The 23466-nt window shown below is 40.6% G+C and overlaps 1 long non-coding RNA gene across 3 annotated transcripts in view; it reads right to left on the minus strand.

Moving 5' to 3' along the window:
* The window catches only part of LOC129543237 (uncharacterized), a 398644-nt gene that overhangs the window by 330780 nt on the left and 44398 nt on the right, over positions 1 to 23466 (minus strand). For 2 of the 3 annotated variants that reach the window (XR_008683264.2, XR_008683265.2), the window contains exon 3: positions 6811 to 6938. The exons of the other annotated variant lie outside the window; for it this stretch is intronic. This is a non-coding gene — a long non-coding RNA (uncharacterized LOC129543237). The remainder of the gene's footprint in view (positions 1 to 6810; positions 6939 to 23466) is intronic. 3 annotated transcript variants of the gene reach the window in all.

Consider the following 23466-nt stretch of genomic DNA (forward strand, 5'->3'; position numbering starts at 1 on the left):
ATGTAAGGACCAGATTTCCAATGTCCTAAAACAAATGCCCTATTTAGGTTAAGCATAAATGAGTGGTATGTGGAGAAAAAAATTAGCACGAAATTTCCCTGAATTCAACATGAGCGATTTGGAAATTCAGGAGGCAGTTCAAACTAGTATAAAGCACTGCATAAGTAAGACGGTATCTGAACACGCAGATCTTAAAATCCTCCATATTCTTGAATAAAGTATAACTTTAGGATGGCAGAAATCAAACGATCTGAGGATTATAACCCAATTTTCAACAATGCAAAGCTGGGTGGTGTTCTGATTTTTCTAGCAATTAATTTCTTTAATTTAATATTTACAAAAAAGAAAAGCGAATCGTCTCCTAATCCAAAAATCTTGACTATTATACAGAGAAGTGTTTCTGTTAAAGAAGAAAATAGGCCTGCCTGGCTCCTTCTCCCCTGAAAGCACAGTGATACTGACCTCTGCTCTTCTACAGAGGTTTACCTGGAAGGCCAGAATTGCATCCACTGACCGTGTGACTAATTTCCACTGCAACAGCATTAATGCAAATCTGACAACTGCAGCAGCCATTTACACTAACACCCTCTTTTACACAACTGCTATTACTCGTGCTAAAAACTCAGCTGTCACATCTACATTTTTTCTAAGATAATAATCCCTCTAGTAGAGTCACTGAAAGGCCACAGCAGAACCACCAAATGTTGAGGCCCTTGAGGGTTGAATAAGCCCATTGTCGGGTTAGGAACAAGAGGTCTGTATTCATGATGAATCCAGAGTAAAAAAAAATAAAGCAGAACAAATACTTAAAATTCAGAGACAAGTCCAAAAGTAGCTGAAAACTCATCCACATTTTAAAACTACCATCTCCATGTTCCATGTCATCTTCCGTGATTCCATTTCAAAATAAAAATGTGGAGATAATATAAATTTACGAGGGCATTTATTTGATATAACAAGTTGTTTTTTCAATTTCTCCTGAACATTTACAATTTGAGAAAGTAGAATATTCTCCCTATCTTAAAAACCTTTAAAGTGAATTGGAGATTAGTCAACTTATTAAGCACTCAATTTTAAGCTTTGGCTAAAGATATAAATCATAACAAAAGAATAATACTATTTTATACTTATATCTCTCTGTACGGTTTATTAAGCAATTTCACCTAAATAACCCTCCTTAATCCTTATAACAATCCTGTGAAGTAGGAATGATTGGCCTATAATATAGATAAGAACATTGGTAATTGGTATAGAAGATATTTGCCATGTTTTCTGACTAGCCAGCACCTTTGGAACACTCTTGATGTAGCTGGGTCATTTTTTACTTTTCGAGGGCCCATTTTTCCCAAGATGGAACTTAAGAAGCTCAATTCTCCAGCCAGCTTGCAGCTAGGCTGACTTCAGCACCACCAATCAGATTTACCCTTGCAAAACTGGTATTCACATATGACCAATGGGATAAAGGACGATGCACACTGGTGTGGATTTGCTTTGCTTTTATTGGTCAAGATGGTAACAGAGGTTTCCAGCTCATGGGGCCAACACTGGTTGCAAGTGAGTTCCCAAGGAGCACTACTGTTGGCAGTGGTTGCAATTAGATTTTCGGGCAACACTGTCAACCAACCACAGCATTGAGTGCTTTGTTCAGAAGCACACCAGACAACAGATTCTTCTCTGGGCCAGTTTGCTGGCATGGTTTGGACACTGTTCCTGAAATCTGACCCATGTGCCTAGTTCTTCAGCCCTCCCAAGGAGGCTCTCTCCTATGAATGTCTCAATATCCTTTCATAAGCTTCATTTCTGCTCAAAGTGCATTTTCTGTTGCTTACAATAAGGAATTCTGACTCTTCAGTCAAGTTGGCAAACATTCATTCTCTTTGAAACGTCTTCTCCAGGCAAGCAACCTTTAAGCTGAGTCCAAAAGGATACATGAGATTCAACCAAGCAAAACTGTAGAGAAAGAGGAAAGGCAATCCAGGCAGAGGGCCTGGCAGTGCAAAGGTCCTGTGGTAGAAAAGATGACCCAGGAATCACAAATAAGATGGGGAAGAACTTGATGAAATAAGACACACAAGTGCGCAGAGGGCAGTGCATAGGCATGGTAGAACTGGTCACCGATTCCCTGCATATCAGAAAAAAATTTCCTTATTAAGCCAAAATAAAAGCAGGCATAAGCAACAAACGTTCAAAGTATTACCCTGAGAATTTTCAGAATAAGGCTCATTAGTACCCCACCTACAGAATGGGCTCTGAAACATGCAAAGACAGTGATCGTCTTTTTCACATGTCTTTTACATTCCACGCTGAAACCATCCCAGCTTTTTTAACTCAGTAAAGAAGTTACTGTCATCCTAGCCATGACAACCTAGAGGTGAAAGCAATGGATCTGGACTGAGGGAACGGGTTTGGGCCTTGATGCTAGACTTATTAGATGTATGATCTCAAGAAATCACTGACTATCTGGAAAGTTGCCCACATTTATAAAATATAAAAGAATCTACTGCCCTTCAGATCTCATAGAATTATTCTAAGGATCAGATGAACCAAGAAATGTGGGAGTTCCATACAACACTAGGTATCAATGCGTGTGTGGTAAGTCGCTTCAGTCGTGTCTGACTCTGCACCACTATGGACTTCAGCCCAACAGGCTCCTCCGACCATGAGATTCCCCAGGAAAGAATACTGGAGTGGGTTTAGGTATTGTTAGAAGAGAGTAACTGTAATGACCATACCAGTGTTCATTGTTTCTACAGTATGGTCTGCTAAAGCAGCAGTCCTCGACCATTTTGGCACCAGACACTGGTTTCATGGAAGATAATTTTTCCATGGACAAGGGGCAGGGGGTGGGGGTGGGGGGTTCTGGATGATTCATGTGCATTATTACATTTATTGTGCACTTTATTTCTATTATTATTACATCAGCTCCACCTCAGATTATCAAGCATTCAATTCTGGAGGTTGGGGACCACTGTCCTAAAGGATAAAGAGGAATGCCAATATGTTGAACTAATCAACACTCTTAATGTGTCCAGAACTGTATAGACCGTCATGTTTCAAAAGCAATTTGTCAAAAGACCAAAAAAAAAAAAATTAACAATTTAAGGTGATGGATGTTAACTTATTGTAGTGATCATTTTGTAACATGTTATCATATTGTCAATATCAAATTATTATGTTGTAAACCTTTCACTTAGGGACTTCCCTGGCGGTTCAGTGGTTAAGACTCTGTGCTTCCACTGTAGGAGACACAGGTTCAATCCCTGGTCAGTGAACTAAGATCCCATATATCTTGGCTCAGCCAAACAATAAAAAGATAAAAATACTTTAAACTTGTACAATGTTCAGTTCAGTTCAGTTCAGTCACTCAGTCGTGTCCGACTCTCCGCGACCCCATGAATCACAGCACGCCAGGCCTCCCTGTCCATCACCAACTCCCGGAGTTCACTCAAACTCATGTCCACAGAGTCGGTGATGCCATCCAGCCATCTCATTCTCGGTCGTCCCCTTCTCCTCCCGCCCCCAACCTTTCCCAGCATCAGAGTCTTTTCCAGTGAGTCAACTCGTCGCATGAGGTGGCCAAAGTATTGGAGTTTCAGCTTTAGCATCAGTCCTTCCAATGAACACCCAGGATCGACAATGTTACAGGTTGGTTATTTATCAAATTGGGGGGGAAAAACTCAGTCCTAGTCAACTTTCTAGCATGATGCTGTGTCCTTTTTTAAGCCTCCTTACTAACAAGTTTTCAATGAGAAATCACCCATTGAGCAACACTGAACGTAAATGACCTGATAATGTATAACTGGATTTCCTATGTGCCAGATACTGTGAGCGCAAGCATGAAAAGTCACCTCAGTCCTGTCTGATTCTTTGCAACCCTATGGACTGTAGCCCGCCAGGCTCCTCTGATCATGGGATTCACCAGGCAAGAATGCTGAAGTGGGTTGCCATGACCTTCTCCAAGAGATCTTCCCAACCCAGGGATCGAACCCTCTTCTCCTATGTCTCCAGCTTTGGCAGGTAGGTTCTTTACCACTAGTGCCACCTGGGAAGCCCAGATACTGTGCTGCTGCTGCTGCTGCTGCTAAGTCACTTCAGTCATGTCCGACTCTGTGCTACCCCATAGACGGCAGCCAACCAGGCTCCCCTGTCCCTGGGATTCTCCAGGCAGGAACACTGGAGTGGGTTGCGGGCTAATAATTCTTTTAATTAAAATTAAAAAATAAAAGTAGTTTGACTAACGCGAGGTTACTTTGTGATGATTTCTCTTTTTAATTCTAAACTCTTTCAGGATAAGTTAATAATGAATCTTCTGGTTTTGACCTCAAATGAACTCACAATATAAAAGACACAAATAAATACACCAGCATAACACTTTATCATAAGAGGCAAACCATCCTTTTCAAAAGGACATCCTTGTCTTAGACATCTTTGTATAACAGGGATATAGTGTCAGTCCCTAAAACACTTAGGCAAGCAATAATTTTTGATGACTGAATACTTGCAAGATGTACAAGTTGCCATATAAGAGCACAGAGTATATGAAAGTGTTTTACTACAAAATGAAAATAAATATTTTATACATATTAAATAAAATGATTATAAATACTAAAAATAACTACAATGTTATTGCTGTTTAATTGCTAAATCATGTCTGACTCTTTTGCAACCCCGTGGACGGTAGCCCGGTAGGCTCCTCTGGCCACGGGATATTCCAGGTAGGAATACTGGAGTGGGTTGGCACTTCCTTCTGCAGGTGATCTTCCCAATCCAGGCATTAAACCCAAGTCTCCTGCGTTGGCAGACATTCTTTACCTCTGAGCTACCTGGCAAGTCCAATGAAGGCTAATATTTATGAGCATTTTTTTAAGTGGTCCTAGGTCGCAAAGGGAGAAGGAAATGGAAACCCACTCCAGTGTTCTTGCCTGGAGAATCCCAGGGATGGGGGAGCCTGGTGGGCTTCCGTCTATGGGGTCACACAGAGTCGGACACGACTGAAGTGACTTAGCAGCAGCAGCAGCAGGTCGCAAAGAGTCGGACACGACTGAGCGACTGAACTGAACTGAACTGAGGTACTATATTTGGGCTTCCCTTGTGGCTCAGTTGGTAAAGAATCCACCTGCAATGCGGGAGACCTGGGTTCGATCCCTGGGTTGGGAAGATCCCCTGGAGAAGAGAAAGGCTACCCACCCACTCCAGTATTCTAGCCTGGAGAATGGCAGAGACTGTATAGTCCATGGGGTCTCAAAGAGTCGGACACGACTGAGCAACTTTCACTTCACTTCATTTCGGACACTATGTTTAATCCTTGACATGGATCAACTTAGGTAGAATCCAATGGCTGACAGTGGGAGGGAGGTCTGGGAAGATGGCACTGGAAAAGTGATGAGTTTTTAAGGATGTCTTGGCCATGATAATTAGAACAGGGTAATGTTTATATTCTTCATCTGTATCTAGCCAAATCATTCCCCAATTTGAATGTTAAGGATAACTTGATAAATCACAAAGTGACTTCTCAGAAATGGCCAGGTATGCATTCAAATCCATGATAACCAAGTTTAAAACATTTCATTTGAGTATATTTGCATATATTTGGGACTCACAGGCTTAAAAGTATCAGAGATCTGAATAGACATTTTCCTAAAGACATACAGATGGCCAACAAGTACATGAAAAGATGATTATTAATCATCAGAAAATAAAACTCAAAACCACAAGATGCCACCTTTCATCTGTCTGATGGCTATTACCAAAAAGACAAGAAATAACAAGTGTTGGGAAAGATGTGGAGAAAAAGAAACCCCAGGAATGTAAACTGGTGCAGCAACTGTGGAAAAGAGTATGGATTTTATTTGAAAAATTAAAAGTAGAACTGCCATATGATCCAGCAATTCTACTTCTGAATATTTATCTAAAGAAAATGGAAACACTAATTCAAAAGATATATGCAACCCAATATTCACTGCAGTATTATTTACAGTAGCCAAGATATGGAAACAACCTAAGTGTCCATTGGTGGATGAAAGGATGAAGAAAACGTGGTGTGTGTGTGTGTGTGTTAGTCACTCAGTCATGTTCGACTCTTTGTGACCCTGAGGACTGTAGACCGCCAGGCTCCTCTGCCCATGGAATTCTCCAGGCAAGAATACTGGAGTGGGTTGCCATACCCTCCTCCAGCGGTTCTTCAGGATCCAGGGGTTGAACCTGGGTTTCCTGCATTGCAGGCAGATTCTTTACCATCTGAGCTACCAGGGAAGCTTTATATATATAATGGAAGATTATTCAGTCATTAAAGAAATCTTGCCATTTACAATGACATGAATGGATATTTATGCTAAGCGAAATACGTCAGACAAAGACAAATACCATATGATCTCACTTTTATGTGAAATCTTTAAAAAAGAAAAAGAAAACTCATAGAGAACAGATTGGTGGTTGGGAACAGACGAGTAAAGAAAATGGGTGAAGGGAGTCAAAAAGTACATTTCAGTCAAAAAATTAAATAGCTTTGGTTAATAATACTGTATTGCACATTTGAAAGCTGCTAAGAGTAAATCTTGAAAGCACTCATCACAAGAAAAAAAATTCTTCAACTATGGGTGGTCACGGGTATTAACTAGATATATTGGGGTGATCATTTCACAATGCATACAAATATCAAATCATTTTGTTGTACATCTGAAACTAATAGAACGTTATATGTCAACTCCATACACTAAAAATGAGAGGAATTTCACAGACTTGCCCAAACTATTCCTACAACATGTGAAAATTCATCATATTCGGGGGGAAAAAAAAATGCTAGTAACTTACATGACATTCCACAGCCCAGCTCAGAAGGACATTCCAATGTTTAACAACTCTCCCAATCAGACTGTGAGGAAAGCAATTCTGACCCGCAGTCAAAGACGTGGGCATAAGTTTCCAGATAGCAAAATCATCTGTAAGTTAAAAGAGAACATTCATCCAAAATGGAAGTTGAAAGAGTATTAATACCAAGGGATTTCTCTGGTGGTCCAGTGGCTAAGACTCCATGCTGCCAGAGCAAGGCGTGCAGGTTCCCCCGGGTTGGGGAACTAACATCTCACATCCCATGTGGCACAGTCAAAAAAGATTTTTAAAAATTAAAAAATAATTTGAAAAAAGAAGTGAAAGCAAGACAAAGACACTGTTGGGAAGAGAAGCTGATCCAAGAGCTATTTAATTCATTAAACTGATACCCAACTCTTCAAGTATTTTCAGACCCTAATTTGATTGTGCCCTGATCTTCTGTTACATTTTAATTAAGATTAGTTGAGCATATAAATGAATCCTGAGCATAATATCTTAGCGTGAACAAGACTGGAAAGAATCAGAATTGGTCTATCAAAGAAGGAAAGTGGAGAAAGGCAATCCTTGGGGAGTCTTTGATCCTCAAGGTAGGGGGATCAGAAGTTGATTAAGGTTCCTGGCAACCTAGAGCCTGTTGTACAGAGTGAAGTAAGTCAGAAAGAGAAAGACAAATATCATATATTAAGACATGTATCGATTCTAGAAAGATGGTACTGATGAACCTGTTTGCAGGGCAGCAATGGAGACGCAGACATACGGAACAGATTTGTGGATACAGTGTGGGAAGGAGAGGTTGGGACGCATAGAAAGAGGAGCAGGGAAACATATGCATTACCATAAGTAAAACAGATAGCCAGTGAGACTTGCTTCTGTGACAACAGAGAAGGGTGGGATGGGGTGGGAGATGGGAGGGAGGTTCGAGAGGGAGGCGACATATGTATACCTGTGGCTGATTCATGTTGATGTGTGGCAGAAACCAGCACAATATTGTAAAGCAATTATCCTCCCATTAAAAAAAAAAAAAAATGAAGTTAGCTGGAAGTACTTAAGTCTTTCTTGGAAGGATGCCCAAATCATGATGAAGGCAAAGAAATGCTGCAAGTGTGAGCAGAACTCTAATGCAAACATTGTTTTCTTTCTCATTTCTAATCTGCTGTCCTCTTATTTCCGTATCCGGGTATCATGACTTTGAACAATAAAAACCTAGTGATACGGTCTTGACTCATAATTAACTTGTTACCGAGGATATCCCTGTATTATATTTTCCCTGACTTGTGTAAAAAGTGTCATTCACCACTTTGCAATCTTTTGATTAATTTTTTCCCTGTTTATTCAGGGTTCTTTGTATATTGTGTTTAGGTGAATGTATGTGTGTATCAAATGATTATACGTAGATACATGCAACCTAAACCAAATCTTATTCTAGAGGTTTAAGGTTAAGAAGGGGCAATATTAAGTACCAAGTCTGCAGACTACTGAACTGAAACAGTTTTTTCATTGGAGTATAATTGCATTACAATGTTGCATTAGTTTCTTCTGTACAATGAAGTGAATCAGCTATACATATACATACACCCCCTCCCTCTTGGACGCCCCTCCATCCCACTCACCCAGGTCATCACAGAGCACCGAGCTGGGCTCCCTATACGAGACAGCAGCTTCCCACCAGCCATCTGCTTTACATATGGTAGTGCATATACGTCAATCCTAATCTTTCAACTTGTCCCGCTCTCCCTTTCCACGCCTGCGTCCAAGGGTCAGTTCTCTACGGTTTCATCTCTATTCCTGCTCTGAAACTAGGTTCATCTGTACCATTCTTCTAGATTCCATGCTGCTGCTGCTGCTGCTAAGTCGCTTCAGTCGTGTCCGACTCTGTGCGACCCCATAGACGGCAGCCGAACAGGCTCTGCCATCCTTGGGATTCTCCAGGCAAGAACACTGGAGTGGGTTGCCATTTCCTTCTCCATCTAGATTCCATATATATGCCTTAATATACGATATTTGTTTTTCTCTTTCAGTGTCTCAGTTCAGTTCAGTAGCTCAGTCGTGTCCGACTCTCTGCGACCCCACGAATCACAGCACGCCAGGCCTCCTTGTCCATCACCAATTCCCGGAGGTCACTCAAACTCATGTCCATCAAGTCAGTGATGCCATCCAGCCATCTCATTCTCTGTCGTCCCCTTCTCCTCCTGCCCCCAATCCTTCCCAGCATCAGACTCTTTTCCAGTGAGTCAACTCATCGCATAAGGTGGCCAAAGTATTGGAGTTTCAGCTTTAGCTTTCAGTGTCTAGATTTTCTCAATTAAAATTGCCTTCAAACTTTAAATATCTTTAATTTTCCAGGATCTCCCCCTCCCCAAAACACCATTTTCTACCATCAATACGATTTTAAGCTTCACAAAAGATCTATCTACGAGTGACTGGCTCCTCTATCTCCAAATCAACATTATTCATAGACCAATTATTTTTAAAAATAACCTGTTCATATTTATTTTATTCATCAGTGTAAGTAGGAGAGCTAAGGTATAATATTCAGAAAACCCAAACTCAGTAATCTGCAGAGCACAGATTTTGTCTCCTTACAATGGCTTCCTGCCAGTGGGCTGCGGGGAGGCAGGGAGGGGGTGAGGACAGCCTTGGGAATTTAAATGACCGAGTCACCCAGGGAAAGCAAGCTTATTTTTAGTAAGAGGGGGAGGGGAATGCTGATTTAATTTATTTCTCTGCCTGTGAACCTACCTTGGAAAGGAAAAGCAAGAGTTGATTAATTAGATTAGCAAAGCCACTAAGTTGTTTATTCTATTGGGTGAATCAATGCTTCCCTGAATTTACTTTAGCTTTATTTTTGGCTTTCAGATCTATCTGCTAGGTAAGATGTTAAGAGCCAAAAGCCCTTCTCTCCTCCAGTTCTTGCAAATACCTTTTCACATGTTTATTTGATCTTTTTGTGATTGGCGGCAGACAGATTTCAGTTTCACCCACTCCTCTTCCATCCCCTCAACCCCAGTTTATGGATAACACACACATAGATGACAGAAAATTATAGATAATAGGAAATTGACTACACTGCTCTATCCTATTTTTTATGCTTTTCAGTTTTCATCATTTCTCTTTTCCTGCTGACTTTAGTTTTAAATTCTCTTTCCACCCAATATTAAAACCTAAAGGAAAATAAAGCATTTTTCTCTATTAAGGACAGTATATTTTAACATTATCAGAAAAGAATTATGAGAGCAAACTGCTTTATTTTTTAAAAAAACAATTGTTTAACGTCTCCTATTTTTGCTAGTCTTTCCTTTTCCCATCTCTGAATGACCTGTCTTTCTTAGGAAGGCCCTTTCATCTGACTTGCCCCACAAAATTATTCTTGGTTCATTTGTTACTGAGATTTACAGGAGTACAGCTGTTCAAACAAAGTGCTGGCCTATGAAAGCCTGGGAAAACTGAGGAAGATAATCAAATTAACATTCTGGCTATACATTCTTTTAACAGAACCCAAACAACTTTGATTTTTTATATTTAAAACGTATTAAAAAAGACAAGCTCTGTAGCATCACAGACCATATTTTTCCATTTAATGACCTGGATGACATGTTCAGGAGAAAACCCTACTTATTCAGCGTCAAATGTGCTTTTCTAGAAAAGATTCTTTCTTAAAAAAAAAATTTTTTTAAAGAAGAAGGTTCAAGACAATAAGAGCTTGAGATCTTAGCAGTTGGGGACCACTAGAAATTATGTGGCTTAAAGTGACAGGCATAAAATATGAGTACTGGTGAGCTGGACATGAGTGTTGGGGGGCTTCTGACAAACACCAGACACCACTAATTTTCAACCAAAGGTGGACTTGGAAGAGCTTTTAATTCAGAAGCTGCAAAATCACCTTCTCCGAGGAAGTTTACATCACTCTAGTTCTGTGAAAAATGAAAAAGATTACAGGCTCACAATCTCCCGCGAACTCATGAGGCAATGAGGCATATGCTCCTGGCCTTGAAATTCAAATACAGAGAGAGAAAAGTCAAAATGGGAGTGTGTTCACGCTTCTGAATTTATTCCTCTCCTCTCCCCTGCATCTGGGCATTGACTGAGCTATCAGAGAATGTAAAGCTTTCCTAGATCAGTTTAACATTCTTTGAATTATACTGAAAAGAACGTACACCCCAGTAGAGAAGTATTATGTTTCCTAGATCAAGAAAGAGCATCCTCTTGTTTCTAAGCTGCCCAAGACTCCCACCTCCAGTCAGTCACCAAGTCTCATTTAAAATCTACCTTCCTAAATATCTCTGGACTTCAGTCAGGTTTCTGCATTCCTTCAGTCTCCCTCCCAACTCAGGGCTACTGTTATCTCCCAGTCAGATTGCTATAGAAACCTTCCAACTTGTCTGTCTTCAACTTTGCCTTACCCCATCCATTCTTTTACACCAGCTAAACTCATCTGCAGTTCGTGGGGTCGCTAAGGGTCGGACACGACTGAGCAAGTTCACTTCCACTTTTCACTTTCACACATTGGAGAAGGAAATGGCAACCCACTCCAGTGTTCTTGCCGGGAGAATTCCAGGGACGGGGGAGCCTGGTGGGCTTCTGTCTATGGGGTCACACAGAGTCGGACACGACTGAAGTGACTTAGCAGTAGCAGCAAACTCATCTTCCTAGGAAGCAGCTCTCCTATTGCCATGAGGATAAATTCCAGACACCTGAACATATAGTTCAAATTGTGACTGGGCTCTGAGCAAGGTTTCAGCCCAATTTCTCTGCTTTCCGTCACACTCCACAGTATAGCCTGGCTAAGCATTTTTCATTCTCCCCAAACACACACACACACAGATACACACACACACTCAGCCTGGGCTTTTGACACGTACCTCATGTTTAGTCACCAAGTTGTGTTCGACTCTTTACAATCCTGTGGATTACAGTCCACCAGGTTCCTCTAATCCGTGGGATTTTCCAAGCAAGAATACTGGAGTGGGTCTCCATTTTCTTCTCCAGGGGATCTTCCTAATTCAGGGAATTAAACCTGAGTCTCCTGGGTTGGCAGACAGATTCTTTACCACGGAGCCACTAGAGAAGCCTGGGCTTTGGCACATACTCCTACAAATACCTGTAACATCCTCACTGTGCCATCACCTCTTCCCTCTTAAAATTTAACCTTTAAGAGTAGCACCTACTAGGTGTTCAATAAATATCTGCTATTGGATAAAGGAATGAACAGGGCAACAATGCTACTAGGCATACGACAAAGTGAAGTTTTTTTAAATTAAAATTACTTAGACTCTGACTAGGGGGAGAAATCTAGTTATACAGGTTATACAAGTGCTGGATCTAAAGTAGTTTCCTTACCCCACCAAGTACAAGATGACCTAGATTCTGTATTTGATTGCTCTCTGCTGCCCCTATTTTATTTATACCACCAGCCACTCCTCTTTGATGTCAGCTCCATACAAAGACAGTTCCAAAAGGACAGTGCTGATTACACCATTAGTCTTACTCAGATCCCCAAGTCAAAATGCTAAAATGAGAAACAAAGTTCATCCTTATTTCTCTTCGTTCTAAGCAAACAAACTTTACATTCAAGAGCAACTGCCCTACACTGAATTGTGTTTAAGTTCCCCTGGTAATTTACTGGGAGTTGTGATGAAATAGTTCCTCTGGCCAATTGCAGTCTCTATCCCCAGGAAAGAACTGAGATCTGAGTGTAGATGTTCACTCTTAAAAAACTGGTGGTCAGAACCGGTTTTCCCCCAATCAAAAGCACTGGTACCTGCAAGAGAAAATCCAAACTACTCAGCGTGAGAAGCGGAATGGGTTTAAAGACGCTTCTGAAGTGCCTATCGGAGAAGGCAATGGCACCCCACTCCAGTGCTCTTGCCTGGAAAATCCCATGGACGGAGGAGCCTGGTAGGCTGCAGTCCATGAGGTTGCTAAGAGTCTGACACGACTGAGCGACTTCACTTTCACTTTTCACTTTCATGCATTGGAGAAGGACATGGCAACCCATTCCAGTGTTCTTGCCTGGAGAGTCCCAGGGACGGGGGAGCCTGGTAGGAGGCTGTCTATGGGGTCGCACAGAGTCGGACACAACTGAAGCGATTTAGCAGCAGCAGCAGCTGAAATGCCTATACACCACCTTTCCATCTCATCCCAGCCACGCTTGGCTCTCCCATCCTCCACTCCAGGTATATTGCTCAAGATCTCCAACTCTTCCTCTGTGCTTTGCTCTGGCTCTTCCTTTGCCTTGGAATGTCGCCATTCCAGTCTCATTCCTCGCCTTGTCCTGTGCCTGGCACAGTCTTCCCACCCTCGAGCAGAATCAGTTAGCCCCCACCTCGGTCCTTCCTTTCTTCACTCTCTCAAGCCGCTTAACACAATAGATATGGCAATCACTACTCTTGGTTTCCCCTACCAAGCTGAGTATAAGCAGATGCCTCATCTTACTCGTACTGAGATCCTTGGTGTATAAATAATACCTAGCACATGGTAGTCAATGAGTGGTAATTTAATGAATAAACCTGCTTTGTCCCTGCCCACCGCTGAGGCCAAACAACAAACTTATCAGAATCGGACGGCAAGTCCATCCACCGTGGTTCTACACAGCATCAAGAGCAACAGAAAACCAAGCATGCAAGGACTACAACTGACTTGCTATGCAGACGTGGGTAACTTACAAGACTAACTGTCATGATGGCAAGCAAACAGCTTCGCCTTGGACAACACAACCTTGAACTGCTGTTCGAACTTGATCAGCAGTTGGAGACAATTCAAAAGGGAATGTTTAGAGATTTTAAGTGACACTAACTGGCCTTCTTAATATTTGCTCAGCAACTATTTGCTGAACACCAGCAATATGCTTGGCTTGCTTTATTAGTAAAAGGACTACCAAGTGGTATTTGAAAAGATCCCTGACCTTAATTTGAGAGGTCCTCAGTCTGGTAAATGAACCAAGGCAACCATAAGGCATTACTTACAGATATTATGTAAGTGGTATAAATAGGAGATTACTGTAGCTGATCATTACAGGAAAATGACAAAATTTTGGTTTTATGGGCTTTTATTGTGTATCGCTGGTAGGATGGTGTATGTTAGTCACTAAGTCATGTCCAACTCTTTGCATCCCCATGGACTGTAGCCCGCCAGGCTCCTCTGTCCATGGAATTCTGTAGGCAAGAATACTGGCGTGAATAGCCATTCCTTTCTCCAGGGGATCTTCCATACCCAGGGATCAAACCCGGGTCTCCTGCATTGCAGGTGAATTCTTTACCTCAGGGAAGCCCAGGATAGTAAATGTGGCCTAAGATTTTGACTGCTTTTAGGTGAATATTTGCACAATTTGTTGAGCACAGTTCTCACTAGAGCAATTTGGGAGCTGGAAAGTAAAGGTGCATCTAGCATGAGAAATGGCAACCCACTCTAGTATTCTTGCCTGGAGAATCCCAGGGACAGAGGAGCCTAGTGGGCTGCTGTCTATGGGGTCGCACACAGTCAGACATGACTGAAGCGACTTAGCAGCAGCAGCAGCATGAGAAAAAGGAGGACAGGGAGACCTCTTCTAGGTTTTTCTCCCATACTAAGTGGTATGTCACCACGATGCCTTGAGAGAAAAGTGTTAAATCCAATATGCTTCCAGATGAAACCCTGACCCCAAACTCATCACCTACCAAAAGACATCCAATGAGGACTGGCCTTTTCTACTCCCAGAGCTACTCAGTCACATACAGGAGCTCCCTGAACATATATCACGGGGCCATGGTCCCTGCCTTCCAGGATCTCCATCCTGCATTCTCAGAGTCTAATGTGACTGTAAAAACCGACTTTTGTCTTGATAAAATTTAGTATTGGAAACCCTCAGGTTGAGTATATGTTCCAATTTTTTTTAAAGGGAAAACTAAGTCATTAATTATAATTTCTAATATTTCTCTAGTCTCATTTCTCACCATCCAACATCCCCAGGATACACACTCTCAAAGTCACGTTCTCTCTCTACCACACTCTGAAACTATGGCTTAGAGTACATTCACTTGAAATCTAGAAATCTCCCACTGTCTTACACAACTGCAAATGTCCACAATTTCCCAGGGACCACAGAAATAGCCAGTGCCCAAAATCAAGTGTATTCAAAATGACTTTTGATATTTCAGAACAAAGGATCCACAGCCAAGAGTTCAGGGCTGAATTCACCATTTGAAATTGTATGAGAAAATTTTATGTGCGTGTGAATATATGGATTCTTTCTTGGGGCTAGTTTCCACTGCTTTTAAAAAATTCTCATAGGGGCCTGAGACACACACACACACTCCTAAAAACATGATATTCTGCTAGTTTCACTAAAGAAAATATTTTTTGTATACAAATACAGCACAACTTCCATTTGTCTAATGAAAAGTGTCAACATCTTTTCCCAAGCCTTTTCATATGAAATATGATTAAAATATCCACATTAGCAAGTGAGTGCCAGAACACAAAAATCCTAGAAGAGGCAGCAAAGAAAAACAGCAAAAGCCCCCAAATTATTTATGCCTGAAGAACTTGAATCACAAAAACCATAAGCAAAAAGGAAAAGTAGGTCACTGTGACTTGACATTCAGAAATAAACAGCAACATTTTATTCCTGCTGACCCATAAATCTTCCTCCAGTCCTGAGTTTCATCACCACCCTAGGAAAGGTTACTGAACTTCCTCAGCATTTCTCAAACACATCACAGCTAGAGAACAACAGAATTGTGTCTGCCAGCTCATCTCCTAAAATACTGGGAAACAACAGTAAAACAAACGACTCACATTTTATTCCAAACATTAACAAGAAGGTGGTCAGAGGTTCTATGAAAAGAATTACTTGCTTTCTTAAAAATAAATTGAATATATAAGGCTAAAATAGCTCTTGACCTTACAATGTCACTTACAAGGCACAGAGTAACTCAGAACAGGAATGCATATGCAAAGGACCCATTTTGAATCTGTCCTGCATTTTGATCTGACATAAGCGAAGGAGATTTGTACGCTGCCATTGTTTTAGTCGTCTGACATCCTTTTCTGAATGAATCCAGATGGAGATGGCTGTCTTCTGGTTCTGTCACTTACTGCTGCCGCTTCCATCTGGAGTGCTAAGATCCATCCCTTATTTTATCCTGGACATCAAGCAACCTTCATTTCTTCACACTCCCTGGTCCCTTCTTAACAGCTCCATGTGGGAATCGCTGGCTTGCTTCAAACTCATCCAACACTCCTTCCCAAATTATTTATGTTGGTGACACACTCTTTCTCACCAACTGTCCAGGGTCACTACTCAGAGGCACTTGGTTTGAAAATGCATTCGGTTTCCCATCCAATATTTTGGTAGCTCTACAGCTCCCCACTGCAGCTCTGCCATGTTAGCACACGGTGGAACAGAACCAAATGCTTACATTTTGTCTGAGATTGTCTTGGACGCCCACAGACTTATGGATGATGGGTCAGCATCAGTTCCTAAGTCTAAAGAACATTGTTGTTGTTGTTTAGGTGTTCAGTTCTATCCAATTCTGTGACCGCATGGACTGTAGCCCACCAGGCTCCTCTGTCCACGAGATTTTCCAGGATTCAGTGGGTTGCCATGTCCTCTTCCAGAGGATCTTCCCAACCCAGGGACCGAATCAGCATCTCCTGCATTGGCAGGTAGATTCTTTACCTCCGAGCCACCAGGGAAGCCCAAAGAACATTAATATCAGCAACAATGCTGACAAAAATGAATGCTGCATTTAAAAAAAAAAGAAAAAAACCTGAGCACTGATATCACAAAATGGACACAACCCCAGATCTGCCATTTATTACCAGTGTGACATTTGAGCCAGCCTCCTAACTTCTCCGAACCTCACTTTCCTAGCTGCAAAGTCAGAATACCACCTCCCTCACCAGGTGGTAAGGATTAAATATGATAATATATACGAGGCTTAGCAGAGACACTGCTGCCCCAGAGCCAGTGCTCACAAGTGTCAGATATTTATTTATTCTGAGAGCAAAGTCTTAATTATCTGTGTGTAAGAGTGAACATTAGTATGAAATTGTCATGTTTTTGTTTTTTTTTTTTTAATTACGGGTATGGAAATAATCTAAATGTTAAGAGGAAGCAAGCATTCTTGTGCAAAAAACATCAAGGGCATAATGTTACTGGTCTGCAGGAACATTGAACTCTTCTGGCTGATTCCTTTTCCTAATTCTGGTTTTGCCTCCTTCTCTCAGTGTAAATTAAAACAGTACATGGGAGGGTGTTCTGTAATCACTACTGATCAAGGCAATAGCAACTGATAAGGACCCTAGATGAAATCTAAGGGCAAACTAGTTGCTACTTCTAACCTCTTGACAAGACTAATTAAAGATTTAAATTGTGGCACCTGTGTAAGAAACACACACGTGGTTTTAAAATATCTGAATTCCATCGGAGAGCTCTTTGTAAAATCCATGCAGATCCACATTCAATAAAGCACATGGGCCTCCATTGTATCTCAGATCCCTCCGTGTATTTTTAAGCACCAGAATCAAAATACACAAATAAAAACTAACAAAAGCCCACTCTTTGTCCCTATCGCCAGAAAAAAAGAAAACATATTGCTTTTTTAAAATAAGTCTGTTGTAGGATGAATGTGGACTTTTTAGCCCATTCAGCAGGATTTTTCACTAATCTGCAATGCAATAGATTTATTTTGTCATCTTCCAACACAAACAAATTGAAGAAACTCAGCCTAGTGCACAATCCCCAGGAGAAACAATCTGCAATTTAATTAGTGAATAATGGAAGCCATTTAAATACAATTCCAGGCATTTTTTAAAGTAATATTTGAATAGACATCTGCTGCATCTACTAACTGTTTAGGCAAAGCATAATAATCCTTGATCTGATGAGAACGCCCAAGGTTATGAACAAGAATGTTTGCTGTTAGGGCAAGACCCATAATTTAAAACAAAACTCCAGAAATCCTCCTCCTGGACATCTTCCCCATCATTACCAAATAAAGAGATAGGGAAGGAGGGAAAGAAGGAAGGGAAAGGGGGCAAAGGGAGGGAGGGAGGGAAAGAAGAAAGGGAAAAAGAAAAGAAAATGCTAATCTTTTGAAGTGTGGTATAGTGGAAACAGAAAGGATTTAAGGGCAATGGACTAAGCAGAAATTCTCACTTCTTCATTACCTCTCTATAACCACTTCAATTTCTTCATTTATAAAGTGGGACCATTAATGTCTATCTCACTTGAGTTTTTGAATATTAGGTGAGAATATTTATAATAAAAACACCATATAAATGTTAATTGAAGATGCTGAAATATAGATGAAATGGAAAATACAAATCTAATTAGTCACATGTCACTATAGTACCTTCAGCCATAAGAATTTTACTGTTTCAGCTTTATGAATGTATTTGTATATACAATACATTTTACTAGGACCAGAGTTTCATTGTAGCAAGATGAAAAGACATCTGGAGATGGATGGTGGTGATCGTTACACAATGATGTAAATGTACTTAATGCCACTGAACCGTATACTTAAAAATAGCCATGATGGTAAAGTTTATGCTACGCGTATTTTACCACAATTAGAAAAATTAACTTAAACCACCAACAAAACAAAAAGAGCAGTAACTAAATCAGAAAATGCTTGCAAATGATATGACCAATAAGGAGTTAATTTCCAAAATATTTAAACAGCTAAAACAACTCAATATCAAAAAACCCAGTTAAGAAAATGAGCAGAAAACCTGATGAGACAGTTTTCCAAAGAAGATACAGCAGCCAGCCAACAGGCACATGTAAAGATGCTCAATACCACTGATTATTGGAGAAATACAAATCAAAACCATAATGACATATTACTTCACACTTGTCCAAAGGGCCATCTTCAAAAAAAGTCTACAAATAACAAATGTTGGTGAGGATGTAGAGAAACGGAACCTTTGTACACTGTTAGCAGGAATGGAAATTTGTATGAAAACAGTATGGAGATTCCTAAAAACTGAACTACCATACGACCCAGCAATTCTACTCCTGTGTACATATCTGAAGAAAACAAAAACACTAATTCAAAAAGATACATGTACCCCAATGTTCATAGAAGCATTATTTATAATACCTAAGATATAGAAGCAGCAGCAAGATATAGAAAAAACCTAAGTGTCTGCCAACAGATTAATGGATAAAAAAGACGTAAAATTATACACACACACACACACAATGGAATCCTATTCAGCCATAAAAAAGAACAAAAATTTTTCATTTGCAACAACATGGATGGACCTGAAAGGTATTTTTGTTTAGTGAAATAAATCACACAGAGAATGATAAATACTGTATATTATCACTTATATATAGAATCTAAAAAAAAAAAAAAAGAATGTAACAAAACAGAAGTCTGCTCACAGATACAGAAAACAAACTAGTGCCTATCAGTGGGGACAAGGGGAGAGGGGAAAGATAGCATAGGAGATTAATAGATACAAACTACTAAGTCTAAAACAAATAAGCTATAAAGATATACTGGACAGCACAAGGAATATAGACAATATTTTAAGTAACTTTAAATGGAGTATAATTTATAAAATTATTGAATCACTATGTTGAACACCTGAAAATAATACCGTAAATCAACTGTACTTCCATATATGTGTGTGTGTGTGTGTGTGTGTGTGTGTGTGTGTGTGTGTGTGTGTATTTACCATGATATAATCCCCTGCTAGCAGAAGAGAAATCCTCTTCCATAAATCTTTAACTTGGTCAGCTGAAGAAGCCAAGAACAGGGCTAAAGACACTAAATATGCTATAGAGTAAGAGCACATTGTAAAGTCACGTACAAATTCTAGGACCTCAGCCAAACTTTCAGAAAGGACCTTTTTTGGTTAATTGCACACAAAACACATTTCAAAATAAAGGTACCCATGCATTAGTTGGCAGGCCCTCAAGTTCCTATGTTTTGCACACTTCAAGGGACAAAAATGGCATTTGTACTTGTGAATACAGATGAATACAAATACTTGAAAGTATTCAATAGTTTACATTTGAAACTGTTCAGCAGACTCCCAGCATTTGCGGCAACAGTGTATTAAAGAGAACACAAAAAACGGAGAACAGGAATCCACATTACGGTTCATAATAAACAGGGTGGACATTACTGTTCTCGGTGCTCAATGAGGAGCTATATGAAGCCACGAATGGTAACAAGTCCAGACACAGAAATAACTACAGGCAGACGAAGGGAGCCATGGCCAGGTATCACTTCCAGTGCAAGGAATCCCCAGGGGTCTCAGTGCTACTACTACCAGCTAGGCTATCTTGTGGAAATCAAGACTTGCTGGGCCTCAGTTTTCGAATTTATGGGACAACTGGGTAGGACTGGATAATATAAAAGTTTCCTTTTGGCTCTCCAAGACTCTTTGCCCTACTGTAAGCTATGTCAGGGGAAGTATAATAACACAGTATATTAACCTATCCATTTTGGCTGAATGTCTGTATCCCGTCAAAATTCATAACTTGGAACCTAATCCTAGGACTTTCCTGGCAGTCCAGTGGTTAGGAATCCGTGCCTCCAAGGCACGGGGCTCAGGTTCAATCCCTGTTTGGGGAACTAAAACCCCACATGTCATGTGGCTGGCCAAAAAAGAAAGAAATCTACTCCTTAATGAATTGGTATTTGGAAGTGGGGCCTTTGGGAGGTGATTAGGTCATGAGGGTAGAGCTCTCACGAATGGCTGTATCCACAGAAGTGGAGCTTGAATAAAAGAGAAACCAGATAACTCCCTAGCCCCTTCTACCATGTGAAGACACAGCAAGTCTATGAACCAGGAAGCAGGCACCTAACTGGCTGTCACCTTGATCTTGGACTTCCCAGTCTCTAGAACTATAAGAAATAAATTTCTGTTATTTAAGCCTCCTGGTCTATGGTATATTTTTATAGCAGGCTGAGACACCATCACCTTTGCATGACATCGTACATCTGTGAAGAAAAATAAATAATATGACAGAATAACTAAAGCTGCAAGAATGCTAGAGAGATAGCAAAGAAAAATCTAAATGATTGAAGTGGGACACCAAGAACTCAGATACTAGGAAAAAGAAACCTGCAATATTTTGATGGAGGGACCAAACAAAAAGCCACAACCATAAATTAGTTCAGTGTGGTACTGCGGCAAAACAAGAAAGTGAACTAATTAAACAAATTAGAGAGCTTAGAGACAGACCCATAGATGGTCGACCCTTGAAAACATGGAGGTTAGGGATGCCAACCCACAGGCAGTCAAAAATCTGTGTATCATAGATTATACATAGACTAAATGTGTGCATGCTCAGTCACGTCCAACTCTTTGCAACCCTATGGTCTGTAGCCCACCAGGCTCCTCTGTCCATGGGATTTTCCAGGCAGGAATACTGGAGTAAGTTGCCATTTCCTCCTTCAGGAGATCCTCCCGATCCATGAATTGAAGCGGAGTCCCCTGCATTGCAGGAGAATTCTTTACCACTGAGTCGTTGGGGATAACTATACATAGAATGTAATCTGTGTATAACTTTACAGTTGACTCTTCGTGTCCACAGCTCCACTTCTGTGGATACAACCAACCAAGGATCATAAGTAATGCAGGACATATTTATTGAAAATAATCTGCATATAAGTAGACCTGTGCAGTTCAAACCTGTATTGTTCAAGAGTCAACTGCATATAGGAAAACTCAACATATGATTAAAAATAGCTCTATAAGTCAAATGGATAAAGATGGAGTATTTAGCAGATGGGGTAGAGATAACTGACTCATTTTATTGAAGAAATAAAATCACATTCCTACTAGGTGGCTCACCAAGAAAGAATCCACCTGCAATGTAGGAGACCCGGGAGACACAGGTTTGATCCCTGGGTTGAAAAGATCCCCTGGAGAAGGCAATGGCAACCCACTCCAGAATTCTTGCCTGGAAAATCCCATGGACAGAGGGGCCTGGTGGGCTACAGCACATGGGGGCACAAGAAGTCAGGCACTGAGTATGCTGCATTGAGTACGCAGCACGAGAGGTAGTCTAAAGATAGGTAGATAAAAGGTTTAAATATAAAAAGTAAAACTCCAAAATCAATAGAAAATACAGAATACTCATGATACCTAAAAGAGTAGGAAATGCTTCTTGAACAAAAAGCCAAAAAAAAAAAAAGCACACACAGTAAGGATACACGCGTGCTAAGTCGCTTTAGTCGTGTCCAACTCTGTGTGACCATATGGGCTGTCACCTGCCAGGAGCCTCTGTCCATGGGATTCTCCAGACAAGAATATTGGAGTGGGTTTCCATGCCCTCCTCCAGGGGATCCTCCTGACACAGGGATCAAACCCCAGTCTCTTATGTATCCTGCATTAGCAGGAGTAAAGATATACAGCACAGGCCCAACCGGCAAAACTTTAAGGCAACACAGACTCAGCTTCTGGCTTCAGTGAGAGGCTCTGCCATGGTCTCGCCACCTCCATTATCTCGGAAGCCAGTGGAAACCTCACCAGCCACAGGAACCCCGGTCAGAACTGCCACTTAGGACTGAAAACTCTGCAAGCTGTCTCCTTTTTTGGAACCTGGATTACAGTGGTACTAATTCGAAGAAATCAGGTGAGGAGAAACAGTGTCATTTAGTGAAGATTACAAAATTAGTGAAATTACAAAATGATTTATCCCGAAACAACTTATCCTTATATACTCTGTGTTTTAAACTAAGATGCTGATAAATAATCATTTTAATCCAGTTCAAAATGGGACATTTCATAAATACTAAAGAGGACTATCAGATCCTTTACAATAAAACAATTCACTGTGACACTTAAAAGTTCAGGTTAAACTTGAAGTTTAAACTTCAGGTTAAATGAAGATCCTTTCATTTTAAACTCTATCGGGGCCTTTGTAATTTTATATTTCCTTTATGTAAGATTTCAAACTCTGTGAGTAGGAAAGACATTATTTTAAACTGGTTAACACTCCCCATTAATGTCTTAATGATCCCAAGGTGCAATTCTGTAAAATCATTTTTTGTAAAAAAAAAAAATTTTTTTCAGAATTTCAGGTGAAATGATAGAATGGTAAAGTCCGAGAGACTCTTCACTCCCACCTTCTATAAAATGAAAACACACCAATAGAGGGAGAAATCTTTTCATGGGGAACAAAGACAGGAAGCAAGCATGATCATAATCTGGAGACATTTTCCTCCCTTGCACTGATTGTGGCAAGATTCAGAAATACCGTTTTGCAATCTCCCTCCTGAGTTATGATGTGAGGGATGGAAGTGAGAGGTCTCCACTAACCTTCACTGATAATACCTGAGCAAGAAACTACATTATCCTGAGAAAATGGACAACCTGGTAGGTCAGTGACCCAAATTCACATCTCTCGGGTTTCCTTTTCCCACACCTAATAATAGTATTAGAAACCTCCAGCAGATTGTCTTAAAAGCCCCAGAATCCACCTCTTACAAAGAGAGCCACACAAGATAGAAAAGCAGTGGCCCTCAATTCTCAAAGCTGCAATTCCACTGCAAATGCCTTTATCTTACTCCTACACCTAATTCTAAACCTGGACTGGGGTGAACATCCACGCATTGCTTGGAAGAATGAATGAGTCCCGGGCACAAAAAAAGAGAAATAGCATTCAATAAATGGATTGCCGGACATCAT

This window comes from Moschus berezovskii, chromosome 23 (assembly GCF_049115385.1).
Source record: "Moschus berezovskii isolate FMDL1 chromosome 23, NW_MosBer_1.0, whole genome shotgun sequence".
In the NCBI taxonomy this organism is placed as follows: Eukaryota; Metazoa; Chordata; class Mammalia; order Artiodactyla; family Moschidae; genus Moschus; species Moschus berezovskii.